Below are 16,350 nucleotides of genomic sequence, written 5' to 3'. Positions count from 1 at the left end.
TTTGCAGTTATTCTGATAGATTTGTCTGTATAAGCGACTCTTCATTTTTCTGGTGTAGCTTCTATTAACCTTTGGTTCTTTTTTTCCTCATGTTTAAGTCACAACACGATATGTGGAGGTTCTTTTCTGGTAATGTTTGTTTGGGATTGCAAATGCCTCTTGTACCTATAAATGTGTATCTTTCTCAAAACGTGGGAGGTTTTCTATTGTTATTTCCTTAAGCAGATTTTCTATGCCATTTGTCTGCACCTCATTTCCCTTTGTTACACCAAATATACAAAAATTTGTTGTTTTAACAGTGTCCCAGTGTTCATGATTCTGTTGCTCATACTTTTTATCCAGTAGTGTCTGAATATAATAATTCCTCAATTGTATTTCACAGTCCTGAAATTCTGTCTTCTACTTGATCTTGTCTATTGATGATACTTGTCACTAAATTTCTAATTGAGTTATTGTACATTTTAGTTTGAGAATTTCTATTTTGTTCTCCTTCAGTGTCTATCTTTTTGTTGTTTTTATCTTCATTTTTTGCACTGTCATCCTTAATTCACTGAGGTGTTTTTTGTGTCCTCCCTGAAGTCATCAATCATTTCACTTACAAGTCTTTTAAATTCTTTGTATGGTGCCGGGGAGATGGCTCAGTAGAATAAGCACTACCCTGGCAAGTGCAAGGGTCTGAGTTCAATCCCTGGTTCCACAAAAAATAAATAAATAAATAAATAAATAAATAAAAATAAAAAATAAACAATGAATAAATTCTTTGTATTGCATTTCATCTACTTTGAAATCTTTGCAGTTAGAGGGCTAGGGAGAGAGGTCAATAGAGTAAGTTCTTGCCTGGCAAGTGCAAAGGCCTGAGTTCAGTCTCTAGTTCTGGCAAAATAAAATCTCTGCAGTCCGTTATTAACAAGATCTAGACATGTGCTTGAGTCTTGTTGCTTAGTTTTCTTTGTGCTTTCCACATTCTTATATATATGCATCTGTGGAGATAGATATCACTTTCAATCTTTGTTCAGGTCTTCATATTCACTTATAATTTCATTAATGTTTTGTTTTAGCTCTATGTTCACAATACTTAATGAATATCCCCAAATATCTTTGTGTCTTATGGGTTTGAAAGGTGCCCCACTTGCTCCAGAACCTTCTTGTGCATGCATCTGTCACCCTGACCAACATCTAATTGAATTTGTATTTCCAAAAATGTTGATCAGTGGTTAAATAAAACAAACCATTAGTGAGATCGGCATTCTGAACAATTTTGTTCTGTTCTTTATATTGCCTTTCTGTTTCTCCATATCTTTTAGCTTTCTTTTCAACTCTTTCTCGACTTCTAGAACTCTTGTATCTTTTCTTGTTGAATGGCTATGTTAGAGCTATTTCCATTCCAGGTCTATCAGTGAGGGTAACCAAATAATACACTGAACTTAATCCTAGTGCTTTTAAGCCTCAGCCCCCTCAGAATATCACACATGCTATGCCTGGCTTCTTATTATGGAGGGTGGTGTTGCTAAGGCCTAAATTCCTTGCTGCTTAAACATTCTAGTAGTCAAAAAATGACCCATGTCTTTATTTTGGATTCTCTCTTGCAGCCTTCTCTTACCCACAGCAGGAATTTGAAGATCCAGATATGTAATTTCTCTGTGACATGGGATCTCCAGAGTAGTTCATTCTCATACAATAAGTTCCCCCTCCAAATGGCTCCTGGTTATATCATTCTAAGATATGGTGAGTCTGTATTTGATGTCTCCTCCAGGCCTAGCTTGTAATGTGGGAGAGTCACTTTTAATGTAAATTACCATGTTGTAGTTACATCTTATAATAACCATGTATTTTCCCCCTGGGACTAGCAATGGTGGTCCATTGTTTATCAACTGGGGCTCTCAAGTCTTCTCAACTTGTTATATGCATGTGGAGCCTGTTTTCAAACCTCCCAGGAATGAGATCAGCATTGTGAACAATTTTGTTTTGTTCTTTATATTGCCTTTCTGTTTCTCCATGTCTTTTAGCTTTCTTGTCAGCTCTTTCTTGACTTCTGGAACTCTTGTATCTTTTCTTGTTGAGTTGTTATGCTAGAGTTGTTTTCATTCCAGGTCAAGGAGAGGCTGTGAGTGTCCACATATCATCTTTCTGAGGAGGGAGTTCTCTTGTACTGGTTAGTCTTGATTGTCAACATGATTGGAGTAAGGAACTTTTAGTAGGGTGATTGGACTATGATGACACTAACTTCATCGATATCTTCACTCATTCCCAAATCCACAGTTAGGAGATGGCACCTGTTTGAAAAAGTAGGCCTTTGAACCTTTAGGAAACACTTCTGGTCTTGTCCCTCTTCTGGCTCTTTTTTTCACTCTCTTAAAAATTCACCATGAACATAGTAGAGTTCCTCAGTTATGTTCCTGAACCGTGGTGCTTGGAAACAGCTGAACATGGACTGAATCTTCAGAAACTTTGTCACAAATAAGTCTTCCTCTCTTAAAATATGTATGTCAGCTATTTTGTCCTCACGATTTAAAGCTAAACAATACAAGCTACACATAGAAATAGTGTTTTTGGAAGACGTAAATCCTAAAATATATACAAATGATACAAATTCATTTCCTGATAATTTGATCATATTATTCTAGAAGGAGCCTAGTAGTATTAAGTGTTCTAGAAAATAAAAAAATAATTTTGAGGGCATGCAATGTTTCAAGTACTCTGGCTTAAGTTTGGTATGAAAGGCTGAATCATATTTTAGCACCTATCAATTCAGTTTTCCACTAAGGTCAGCTAAATCCCCAGTTTTATTTATAACTTTTCAAAATTATTACTGTAAATGATCATTCTGGATCAAAGCAAGAGACTAAACACATATTTTAAAATTTCTTTCCTCCAAAGACAACATTGAAATGAAATAAAATGGACTTACATTTCCAATGCTGGGGGAAATGATTTGATGATCACACGAAAAATGTTACCACAGTTTAGATTTACTAAAAGTAAAATGCAGAATTGTTAACAGTGAAGTCAGAATAACAGGTTAGAGCAAATAGGAGGTTGCTGCCAAGCGACTTCACGTTTTGTTATCTTGGCGAGGGTCATGTAGGTTGTTTGACATGCCAACTAAATAGTGGGATTAACGAAGAGGATTAATTACAAATCAATAAGTCAAATGGCCAACTAGTCACCTTTATTCATTGCAGACATTTAACAGCCTTTTCTCTTCTCTAAAATAGCTTAAGGAACTGTTTGATAAGATTTAAGTTAATTACTATGGACATGGAAACTTCAGAATATTTGAATTTTAAGGTTTCAAAGTATAAGATTTCCATCCTCATCAGAACAGTAATTGATGTCTTGTGCATCACTTAGAGTTTTTTTTGCCAATTCTTCATTTTCTCCTTCATAGATTAAAGAATACCAAGTTCAGAATATAATTTGTAACAAATATGATCCAATATGTTCAAGTAGACAAGATTACTATGATATAGAAGAGATGATTTAGGAATCAAAAGAAAAATCAAGACTATAAGGATGACAATATCACTACTCCTATTCAATATAGCTCGGGAAACATTGCCTGAGTAATTAGTCAAGACAGAGAAATAAAATAAATAAAGATAGGAAAGAAATAAATGAAATTATAATGATTCACTGGTGGCATGATACTCCATCTAACCCCAGGAAGAATGGATACCATCAAAAAGTCAACCAAAATGGTAGGGCTGTGGGGAAAAGGAAACATTCTCCACTTTTGGTTGGTGTGGACTGGTACAACCACTGTGGAAATCAAGGTGGAGATTCCTCAAAAAACTTGGATTGGGTGTCCCATTCAACTCAGCTATTGTCTTTCAGGGTATTTTCCCAGAAGAATTAAAAACTTTGTATCACAGTGATATATGTGTACCCATGTTTGTAGCAGCACAATTAGTAATATCTAAATCTTGCAAAGAACCCAAATACCCATCAATTGAGGAATAGATAAAAATGCAGTATTTTTATACAACGGAGTACTACTCAAGTATAAAGAAAGCTAAACTTGAGGGGTTTTTTTGTAGCTAAATGGATGCAACTAGATGTAATACTCATAAGAGAAATAAATCAGACTCACTTGTGTAAACATTGTATTGTCTCTCTAGTGTAAGAACCTGAAAAAGTAAAATTTGAAATATACTATAGATATTGTGAAAGGCAAAAAAAACCAAACCTGCGCAAATGGAAAGGCCATCTGGGCTAGGGAAAAGGAGAAAAAAGGTATATATATATACCTTTGTATTTAAATATATTAAATATATAATTAAATATATATGTATTTAAATATATTAAATATATAATTAGTATATATTTCAATATATATTGATATATTAATATATCAATATATATTGATATATATCATTTATATTTCATATATCATATGTATATATAATAGATAAAATATTGGTACTATTAATTTCTATTAGTTCACTGAAGGAAACAGTGTTTATATTTTTTGGTTAATCTTTCATGCCTCTGGTAATTTGAGCTATTACTTTGAAGATAATAAAATGCAATATAACAATCATTGTTAATTTTCTTTTATTTTGTTGTAAAATTCTGTGTCACTTTGATTATTCTTTATGATATTTAAAACAAAAACAATACATGAAAAATTAAAGAAAGTGTAATACTTAAGTTTGTAATAGTAGAGGGGTTCACAAGGAGCAAAACAGAAATGTTATAAGAATATAAGAAACAATAATTTAAATGTCTGATGGGATTATAGAATAGAATATTTTGCAAGGTTGTTGCAAAACAAAGAAAAAGAAATTTTCTGGAAGAAAATAGAAGTAAATCAGGAAGTAATGTTTTAAAATTGAAAATGTTAAAAGCAGAAGAAATACATTCATTTATTTTTTAAAAGATTTATTTATTTATTTATTTATTTATTTATTTATTTATTTATTTTGTACAGGGTCTGGCTACACAGCTTGAACTCATAGTGATCTTCCTGTCTCAGCCTTCCCAGGACTGGGATTACAGGCCTGTACCACCACTCCTAGTTTCACTGGCCAGCACAGCATGGGGCCTACGCAGCATGCGGGGATCAAACCTGGCTTTTTGAATTTGGCAGGCAGGTGCTTAGACAGCTGACCTTTCTCCTTGCCTCCAATTCATCTATTTTGAATTTGAAGAAGAGATGATAGAGAAAACATAAGCGGTATCAAATTCAGGGAATTTTCTAAACTGAAGGATATGATACTTTGTATTAAAAGACTTATATAGAAGGGCCCAGGAGATACCTCAGCAGAATAAGAACCTGCCAGGCAAGCGCAAAGTCTTGAATTCAATTCCTGGTTAAAAAAAAAAAAAAAGACCTATTTAGACACCTATTCACCAAGGTGTAAAAAGTAGGAACATCAAAGCTAAACGTGAGTTCTTAAAACTTACAAATTGAAGTGACCAAACAATTTAGAAATAAAATTATCCAAAACAAATCAGATTGGCTTTAAAATTCTAAGAGCAAAAGTATAATTAAGAGGACAATATCTTCAACAGCCATTAACAACTTACTTTTAATTCTGTCTGATAAAATTATCAATCAAGATAAAATCAAAGGGGCCAGGGAGATGGCTTAGTGGACTAAGCACTTCCCTGGCAAGCACAAGGACCTGAGTTCAATCCCCAGTTCCACCAAAATAAATAAATAAATAAATAAATAAATAAATAAATAAATTTAAAAACTTAAAAAGATAAAATGAAAGGCTTCTTAGACATTTAAGCAATCTGAATGAATTTATATGTACGTTATGCTAGCATGCTACTTTAGCAAAGGGTATAAAGAAAAATTAGTGTATTTAAGTCAGTAATTCAGGGAAGAACCACAGAACTGGGGATCAGGTTTAAATATCAGTAATGGGGCATAAAGAGTCATTGCACTAGAAAATCCACTCTACAGATTAGATAGTGTAATGGTACAATCTAAACATTGAGTATATATAGAAAAGTAACAACATTTTTTATTAGAGACCATTTGTAAGTATAAAAAACCCATTTTAACAATTAAATTATTGAAATTTTCAAGGCTGAGTCTATCTATATCTATACATATGAGTATATTTGGTTAATGGTCTCACTGTGCAGTGCAGACTCATAGTCATCCTTGCTAGCACTGGGATGACAGATATGTGCCAGTGCACCTGGTCTCTGTGGCTGACTCAGTGCACCTGGGGGCAGGGTCAGCAAGAGATGTGGTGCTGGGGATGGAACCCTGGTCCCTGTGCTTGCCTAAGCAGTTGCTTAGTCTGCTGAGCTACCTCGCCCACCAAAAATCACTAATATTTTTGATATTCATAATAGTTTAGCCAATACACTCATTTTAAATTTTAAAATCAATCTAAAACTAAAGAGCAGAGGACCTAACTTTACTAATTGAATGGAGTATTAACCATGACACTATAGAAATGCCCATTCCCATTCCATAATTGACTAGAAAAAGAAGGCAGAAGAAAACAGAAGATCAATAATGGCTATATCTTGATATAATCATGTCTTAGTTACTTTTCTGGGTGCTGAGACAAAATACCTAACACTCAGTTGAAGGAGGAAAGGTTTATTTTGCCTCATATTTGTAGAGGTTTTTAGTCCATGACTGGCTAGTTCCAAAGCAGCATGGGATTGCAGACAGACACTGCAGAGTAGGAACAGTACATGGCCGGCAGTAGGCAACAAAGGCATCCAAGCACCAAGTGAGGTGACAAACAAGAGACAATCAATGACCACAGCAACCCTTTTTCTATCTCTTGTATTATATCAAGGTTCTCTTCTTTTAGTCAAGTAGTACTCACACCCTTTACTCTAGCATAACACTGTCACATTCTGGATCCCAGGAGCACACAGTCTTAATCCCAGCATCACACACTCCAGATCTATCCACCTCTGAAACCCCCACTTACAACTATATGAGGCTTTCATGGAGGCATCTAGGTACAATCCATACCAGATAGGATTTATGGATTGCTGAGTCTATTGCAGCTCTTGAAGTTCCTGTGGGGAGGATGAAGGAGAATGAAGAAATGAGGACAGGGGTCAGAATGCAGAAACTGAGGTCAGGCGAGAGAAAAAGAACTGTCCAAAGACTGAAGTGTATTTATTTATAAAATCAGCAAGGGGTTACTAACAGGTGAACATCCTCTCCTTATGGGACAGAGGATCTGCCTACCCACTTGCTTGTCTGGCTTGCCTTAGGCACCCGTGTTCTCAGGCTGACTTCACTTTAGCCCTCCACCCCATGTGTGATACATCTCCAGCTCTGCTGCTCCTCACAATAACTCAGAATATTGTCTTTAATTATAGATTACAAAATATAGACTTTTTTCAAACTTACACAAATTAATCAATAGAACATCTATAGTTGGCATTGTAATTATGTTATATGCCAGAGAATATGTAAGTTTCGGGGATGGGGAGATAGCTCAGTAGAATAAGCATTTGCTTGGCAGGCGCAGGGTCCTGAGTTCAATCCCTGGTACAGAAACACACACACACACACACACACACACACACACACACACACACACACACACAGAAGATATGTTTAATTGAATAAATAATAACAAATCTGAGTTTATCAAAAATTAGTGGGTACAGAGATAAAATGTGAAATATTTACATAAATATGTTATTTAAAAAAATGGGTGATGGGGCCAGTGAGATAGCTCAGTGAACTAAAGCTCCTGCTTAGGCAAGCTTAGGCAAGCTCAGGGACCATGGTTCAATCCCTGGCACCATATGCTGTACCAGTACCACCAACCCAGCCCTCAGGGTGGGCTGAGCTGGCCAGAGTCCAAGGGTAGTGACTGATGCCTGTAATCCCAGTGTTGGGGAGGTTGTAAGCAGGAGGATCACCACTGGTCTGAGCTGCATGGTGAGACCCTGCAACAACAAAATACATAAAATAATAATAATAATAATAATAATAATAATAAAAATAATATAGTAAAATAAAATATGAGTGAAATCACTAAGAGAAACAGTTAAAATAAGTCCATATACCTAGAGACATTTGATTTTAAAATAAAGTCCCCTTACTGGCATCCAATGTGTCTAAGTGAGGACGTGGTGAGTCCTCTGGTGCAAAATTCCAGATCTCCTTGGGTCTTCTGGTGGGAGCCATGATCAACTGTGTAGACAATACAGGAGCCAAAAATCTGCATATCAAAGGGAGACTGAACAGACTTCCCACTGCTGATGTAGATGACCACATGGTGATGGCCACAGTCAAGGAGGGCAAACCAGAGCTCAGGAAGAAGGTACATCCTGCAGTGGTGATCCCACAGCGGGAGTCATACCAGAGAAAAAATGGGGTGTTTCTGTATTTCTAAGACAATGCAGGGGTCATAGTGAGCAATAAAGATGAGATGAAGGGTTCTGCCATCCCTTGGCCGGTAGCAAAGAAAAGTGCAGTCTTGTGGCCACAGATTGCATCCAATGCAGGCAGAATTACTTGAGCTGCGTTTATCTACACAAAATAAACAGCTGTTGGTAAAAAAATCAAGTCCCCATATTACTTTAATAGAAGTAATATTTATATAAATATATTTAAGTACATGCTTGCAGAAATTCATTAATATAGCCAAGAACCACTCATCAGGGGAGCCACATAGCAAGTACTATAGGGAATAAGTGACAGTCTAACTGTTCTGCAATCTTTACAATCAAATGAGATTGATATGACATTTGTTTTATCCACTCATTATCCAGACAGTGCATTACTCATATTTTTGACTGTTACTGATTTATCTGGACTGTGCTTTACTCATCATATTTTTATCTAGTACTGATTTTTTGCATATCTCATAATGCAAGTTTCTTCATTGTTGCACTTCATGGTCAGTGACAGTTCATGGCACAAATGATGAGAGATTCCTGGGAGATTGTGTGCAATTCAAGAAGGGGGAGTTTCTGATTTATTGTTTTTCTTTTCCTTTAATTGATATAACCAGGTTACAAGTATTAAAGGACGAAAGAACGGCATTGTGCAAAAATTCATGTAGGGAACAGGGGAAAGACAGGAGAAGGTCATGTGTTCTGTTACATGATTGACATAAGGGTTAATCTAAGTGATAAATCGGAGTATGGGGAAGAGAGGGCCGGAACATTCCTTCATTAAGGCAAAATGCTCTATTCTACTTGGACCTGTGCCCCTGTAGGGGGCCTTTCAGACTATGCATTGAGAGTGTTTTGGCACATCTCATACGTGCTTCTGTTGATGCCTCTGTACTTTTTATTTTGATTTATACTCCTGCCTCCTATATGATAGAACGTATTGGTTGTTCATAATTCACTTTTAGAAACTGTATGTTCTGTTATTTTTCAAATATTTTCTCCTCATTCCTTTTACATATTTATGCAACTTTTTAGTGTGTTTTGTGGATTTCTATTGTTTGTCTTTATATTAGGCTTCTACACATCATATTATGTACTTTCTACATCATGTTATGTACTTTTTTTACTTTATAAAAAAAAAATTAAGGTCTCAACCATCCAGCAGAAAAGTATACAAGCGAGGTATAAAAGGTGGAGCCATATTAATATGCTGAGCTGTAGAAGGCTCAAGTTGACAACTTCTGGCATTGTCAGTCCTACAGATAACCCACTACTATTATGGACTACTGGACTATATTGGATTATTTTGCTGAATTAATGCACCTACAATGTTTAAATGTCAATGGAATATCCATCTCTGACAAAACTAAGCCCAAAAAAAGGGTGCTATAAATAAAGGACCATTTTGTATCTGTATGTACAGAATGGTTGGGACAGGTATGCAGCTACTTTCTCTTAATTTAATGAGAAGAAAGATTAGTACTAATAGTGTTTGGAACAGAATATTATGTCTGCATCTTGTACTATGAATAACCACTATAAAGACAATAATATGCAATGTGTTAATTATTGTAGCTGTCCTACCAGCCTGTTTTGAAACTGTCTCATTGCTATTTGTTTCTCAATAAAATTAATTAATAAAACAAATATTAACATAGTTATTCTTAAATCTAAAAAGACTGACTGCTTACCCAAAGTTCTCATTCTTTACCTAAAATTAGAGTGTGCATGTCTGTTTAATAATTAACTAATATCTCAGCTTTCAAAGTCATGATCTCAGAACTATACTTTGTCCACTTTTGTTACTTTTTCAACGTACTGTGCCTGCTGAAATACTTGTAATAACCAATTATTTTGCTACTACTCACAAGTAGCTCTAAGATGATTACTAAATACATTTTTTCCTTTGACCTTTCTGTCAGTCATTAAACCATGGATTTTTTCCTCCATAATAATTCTGAATAATTGCTCTCAACCTTTTAATCTAATCAGGATAACCTATTGATATCATTGCCTTTCTTGAAAAGGATCATTTTCAGGGATCTTTATCTTTAGCTCTTCCTTTGGTAACTGATGTGTGTCTTATGTCTCTTTGAATTCCCTACATGTAACAATGTAACACTACATTCTGCACATGTGGGGTATATATATATATATATCTATATATATATATATATATATGGCTAAAAAAGGTCTCTGCTGGGTATACTTTCCCATATTTATTGGGAAAGAGTACAGATATTATAATACTGTGCCATATTTTTATTAAAATATTATTTCATTATACACTCTGTCATTATGTATTAGAATAAATATACCTAGAATGTAGATCAATGTGTATAGCATTGATGTTTAGAGTTTCATATGTTAGCTAAGGGAAAGATGTCCTAAGATGGTTTGAAACTATACCTGTCATCATATATTAATAGGGTATAATTTTATTTTTTTACTTATTTTTATTTTGTTTCATTTATTTATTGTTGTATTTTAGGGCAGGATCTACAGTGTGCTCAGATTGGACTCATGATCAGCCTGTTTGCAGCCTCCCAAGATCTGAGATTACAGGTGCGCACCACTGCTCCCTATCTAAATTACCATCTCAGCATGCTCTGGGGGTGGGGTCAGCACAGCAGGCCCCTGGATCAAACACCTGCCCCTGCGCCTTCTTGGAGGCATTTAGTCCGCTGAGATATTTTGGCCTGCCCTAATATTTTTAGAATAAGAATATAACATGTTTCCTGTATATCTTTACATTTATACTCAATGTTGGCTTCTGATTATCTAGAATTTCATTTTTAGCTTTCTATAAATATTGTACTAATTACCTATTTCAGGAAATGTATAAATCAGGTATTTGATCAATGTTTTCTCAGTAAGAATAATAGTGCTTTTGAAATATGTGAGTAAAGTTAAAATGAGATTCAAAAAGATGAAACAGAAATTTAGAAAGACTGGGAGGATGGACAGAGAAAAGTACTCATATAAGTATTTCTCTTATAAAAATTGTCCTTATAATCACTATCAGCTAACCATTAAAAATGAGTGCCTAAAGTGAAATGGAATGTACAATGAAGTCTGTCTGTCTGTCTATCTATCTATCTGTCTATCTATCTATCTATCTATCTATCTATCTATCTATCTATCATCTATCTATCTCTTACTATATAATAATATATAATATAATGCCTTAATATTATTTGTGTTCTGTCTGAGGCTGATCTGGAAGGCTAATTCTCTACTAGAATAATTTTTTGATATTTCATTTTTTTGTGGTACCAGAGAGATTGAACTCAGGACCCTAGACCTGAGGGCAGGTGCTCATTCTACTGAGCTATCTCCCCACCCCTTTTCATTACTTCTTGTATTCAAAATTTATCTCAAAATGTGCTGCAATTGATGTCCACATAATCTGGATGACTTTTAACAACACGTATTTCATTATCGCAAATTACACAGTGGTTATATGTACTTATCATGTTGTGGCACAAGTCCTCTTTCTACAGCCTGAGTTGATGGAACATCTTCTAAGTAGGTTATTGATTGTAATATGGTGTAAGGAGAAGTCATAGTTGTACAACAAGAGCTTTTAAGCTGTTTTAAAAGGTATGTCTTCTCTACTCATTTCAATGACTAATGCAAGTTTATACTTTATCCTGACCATGGAAAAAGTAGTAAATAATTTGCATAAGAATACATGCTTACCCAATTTATTCCTGCCATCATGAAATTCATTATTCTGCATATAAAATATTTTACTTCATTCCCAAGTGGCATAACAAACATCTCATCCAACACAATATGAAGAATGAGGTCCAAGGGCAAATTTTGTTCTCTACGTAAGTTTAGGATATGGATTTTCTTATTCTAGATGGTGCTAAGTCAATATGACAAGTTATATTCCCTAACACTCAGTTTACAGCTTGGAAAATGGAAAAGATGACAGCAATAAATATTCTAATTTAAAAAGGTGATACTTTTTGGTCAGCTAATTGTTATGTACCTATCGAGGCCTAGCTCTGCTGCAGCCCATTTCCATTTGGTTTTATTCTGTGACTCAGGCAGGTGGATTACTCTGTCTAGGACTTCAAGGGTGAATAAAATGTGGGCTACAAATGTAATGGATCTTAAAGCTTCTTGGGAACTCACTCATAAATACCAGTCATATTTTATTGTCTAAGGGAGTCATATAAGAATATTTTTGCATAGTAAACCATAACACAAACAAACATGTTCATTAGCATAAAGTTAATGTATTAGCATCAAGTTAATGTAAGTAGAAATGTGCCAGGAGGATTGTGGGTACATTTCTCTTAAAAACAAGGATCATAGAAAAACAAGAACATCTAAAATTGCCTAATATAATTTATAATATAAACAGATTTTCCTTAAGTGGAAAAAATTCTTTAAAAATTGACCAGATTTCCTCTAATGCATCTTCGTGAATTTCCTGGCTTCTTTGGTGCATATAATGATTACTATAATAGTACATATTTTCTAAATTCTATGCCTTTATTATGTATAATTGCTGTATATTATAAAATTCAATTCCAGATTACTGAAATTTAGCTATACTTTATTTCCTAATTCCTTCACCATGAGACTTGAAAACATTATTGTACAATATAATATGTATAAATTCAGTATTATTTGGAAACTGAGTTATTTTTTGTTCAAGAAAACCCATGTTATTCTTTATGTTGTTTTTATTAATAATTTTGATCAAAATGTCAAGGGCAATCTCATATAGAAATGAAATTTTGTTATGATGTTTTCAATTCTTCTAGAAAAATACCAAGAAGGGGAATAGCTGAGTCAAATGGAAATTTCAATCCTAGTTTGTGTTTTTTGGAGGAAGCTCCACCCTGATTTCCACAGTGCATGTACCAGTCCCGCACTCTTACCTTCAGCCCCACCAGCACAAGTTATTGGCTGATTTCATTCTTTCTGTGGTGGGAATCTTAGCATTGTTTCAACTTGCATTTATTGAATGACCAAGGATGTTAAACATTTTCTCATATGTCATTTTTATTTTTTCATCTGAGAAGAGTACATTCATCTGAGGTGCAATATACAATATAATTATTATATTATATATACTTAATCATCTATCATCTTGTTATGAAATTGTGTATCATTGCTACAGCTTTTCTCTTTCAATAAAAAATAAGAAATTAAAATTCAAAGTCCATTTTTCTCTAATAATTTTATTGAGAAACAAATAACAATGAGACAGTTTCAAAACCGATTAGTAGGACAGTTTCAATAATTAGTACATTGTATATTGTTGTCTTCTTAGTGATTATTCATAGTACAACATGCAGACTTGAAAATATACTCATAATTGAAATAAAGTAGACTCACATGTGTAAATAGCATATAGTTTCCCTAGTGTAAGAACTAAAAAGAAGAAATCAAAATAGAACGGTATAATACGATTAAAAGGAAAGTGAGAACTTAAGGTTTAGACAATGAAGAGAGGGCAATGAAGTCCGTTTTTCATCAAATGTATAAATTCACACAGAGGAACAGAGGATCACTTTGAACTCTCATCAGTTGTCTGCCCTACTGATCAAAAAGCTGAATGTCAGTGTGATCAGAATAACTGATAGCCATAGTTCAAATATCAGTGTTCACAAATAACTGAAATAGCAGAAATCATTTTTATAATAGTTCTGGTTATTTGTAGTTTCCCATTTTGTCTTTAATAGGGCTTATGTTGAAGCCTAGACTAACATGACATGATCTATATACATAGTTCACATATGTGAACTCGTTTGTGTAATAAGGGGATCAAGAATGGACAGAATGGAGTGGAGGTGTGGGAAAGGGGCCATGAAAGAAGAATTAAGATCCATTAGCAAAAGGAGCACTGTGTTCATATACCAGTTCTAATGAGAAATACAACAATATGGACTACAAATATGTATGATTAAAAATAAAACGGGAGGGACCAAGGATGAAGCTCGGAGGCATAAGTGCCTGCTTGGCAAGGACAAGCTCCAGAGTTTGATCTCTGGTACCACAAAAAAATAAATAAAAATAAAAAGGGAAAAATTGACTTAAAAAGCAAAGCAAATAATTTGCAAAATCTTTGAAATAGCTTGCAGAAACCAGACTTGTCTTTGTTGGTTTAGTATTTCAAAAGACTTGTAATGATTTCAAAAATCAGTCACCAATCACCAAAATTTAACTTAAAGTCATTTGATTGACAGTAGTAAGATATTTTAAATATCATTTAATCTGTCTTAGATATATGAGTTACAATTTACCTTGATAGAAAATTGCAATTTTGAATCACATTAAATCATACATTATCTTTCAAAATCAGAAAATAAAAATTATTAGAAAAAATTGACATTCTGTATCATATGGTTTTGCTTTATGTATCATGTACAATCACTGAGTTATTAAGGTTGAAACCATAGAAACTTGCATAGAATTTTACTCATTTAAGTTTTGTTGTGATACCACTTCATGATTACATTCATTAGAATTATTTTTCTTAAACATTAGGAGTGTAAATATAATGAATTAAATAAGAAATTAGTTTATTTTTCTTTAGCCATATATTTTCTATTAAAATATTCACATGATAAAACTTTATCTTTAATTTGTAGGCTTCTCATTTATTTTAATTACATATGGAAGTGCCTTTAAAATTGATTGTACTTTTAAAAGCCTCAAGGCCTTTAAATTAGATTCAAAACATTCCAGATTCCATAAATAAAAATTTATGATTTAAAAATGATGATTGAGGGCTGGGCCATGGCTCAGTAGAACAAGAGTTTGCCTGGCAAACACAAGGGCTTGAGTTCAATCCCTGGTTCCAGAAAAAAAAAAATTTGAAGTCTGAATACAATAAAAGAAGCACCTCTAAATAACTCATACTTCAAGAAATACAATTCATACTAAGAGTATATGATAGTTCACACTAAAATATTGAGAAGTAAAAAAGTTTAAATACCAGTGCAATTATATGCAATGTTCCTTCAACAGTACTTGAAAAATTTTAACCTTGAATATTCAAATAATACTAAAAGACTGCGATATATATATCTTAAATAAATCAAGGAAAATAATAAAAATACGCTAAAATTTGTAAAAAGATAAAAAGTGAAAACTGTACAGATACCAAGAACTGAAGACACTCTAAGAGTATAAACAAATTCCAGAGGAAAACCTACAAGTGCCAACAGGCATATGAAACAGTGCTTAGCAGCACTTCCTGGCAAGAGCGAAGCTGAACCACAGCGAGTTCCTTTGTTCCACACAGTGAGTGCCCAGAACCAGATGTGCCTTTACCATTACAGAGATGCAGACTGGTACAACCACTGTGGAAATCAGTGTGGAGATTCCTCAAAAGAGCAGGATTGGAAGTCCATTAGTTGTGGCTATTCCTCGACTTGGTATTGTCACGGAAGAATTTAAAACATCATACCAGAGTGAAATATCCACACTCATGTTTATGGTAGCAGAGTTTGTAATAGCTAAATGTTGGGAAGGAACATTAATGCCCATCAACTGAAGAATTGATAAAAATAATGTGAGAGTTTTTTTTTATATATACATTGAAGGACTACTTAGCCATAAAGAAGGATAAACTTAAGATGTTTCTAGGTAAGTAGATTTACCTTGAGATCACAGTTTAAAGTGAAATAAGTGGAATATACACATAAATATTGTCTTTTCTCCCTAGTTTGAGAAACTGAAAGAGCAACTAAGGATGAATGTACAATAGGTACTGTGAAAAAGGAAGAAATTGTTCGAAAGGAAAGAGAAACTAGGGAGGGAGAAATAGGCAGAGGGGAGAATGGTAAAAGAAGGAATGGAAACAAAGCTTTGCAAATAAGAAGAGGAAGAGAGGTTAAAGGGAGAGGACTGGATTAGGAAAAAAGGAGGAATCAAGATATATCATGTATAAGTACAAATCTCTATGAGAGTGATCATTTTTCATGTCTAAATTATATGAATAAGCTCATTAAAATAATGAATTAATTGCAATTAGAG

The 16,350-nt window shown here is 34.0% G+C and overlaps 1 pseudogene; it reads left to right on the top strand.

Annotated features, from left to right (window-relative positions):
• The window catches only part of LOC101576303, a 55,750-nt pseudogene extending 47,285 nt beyond the window's left edge, over window positions 1-8,465 (top strand).
• Window positions 8,466-16,350: the final 7,885 nt, after the last annotated feature.

This window comes from Octodon degus, unplaced genomic scaffold, assembly GCF_000260255.1.
Source record: "Octodon degus isolate 3935 unplaced genomic scaffold, OctDeg1.0 scaffold00165, whole genome shotgun sequence".
Lineage (NCBI taxonomy): Eukaryota > Metazoa > Chordata > Mammalia > Rodentia > Octodontidae > Octodon > Octodon degus.
Note: the sequence above shows the minus strand (reverse complement) of the source record. Positions and strands in the feature narration are given on the sequence as shown.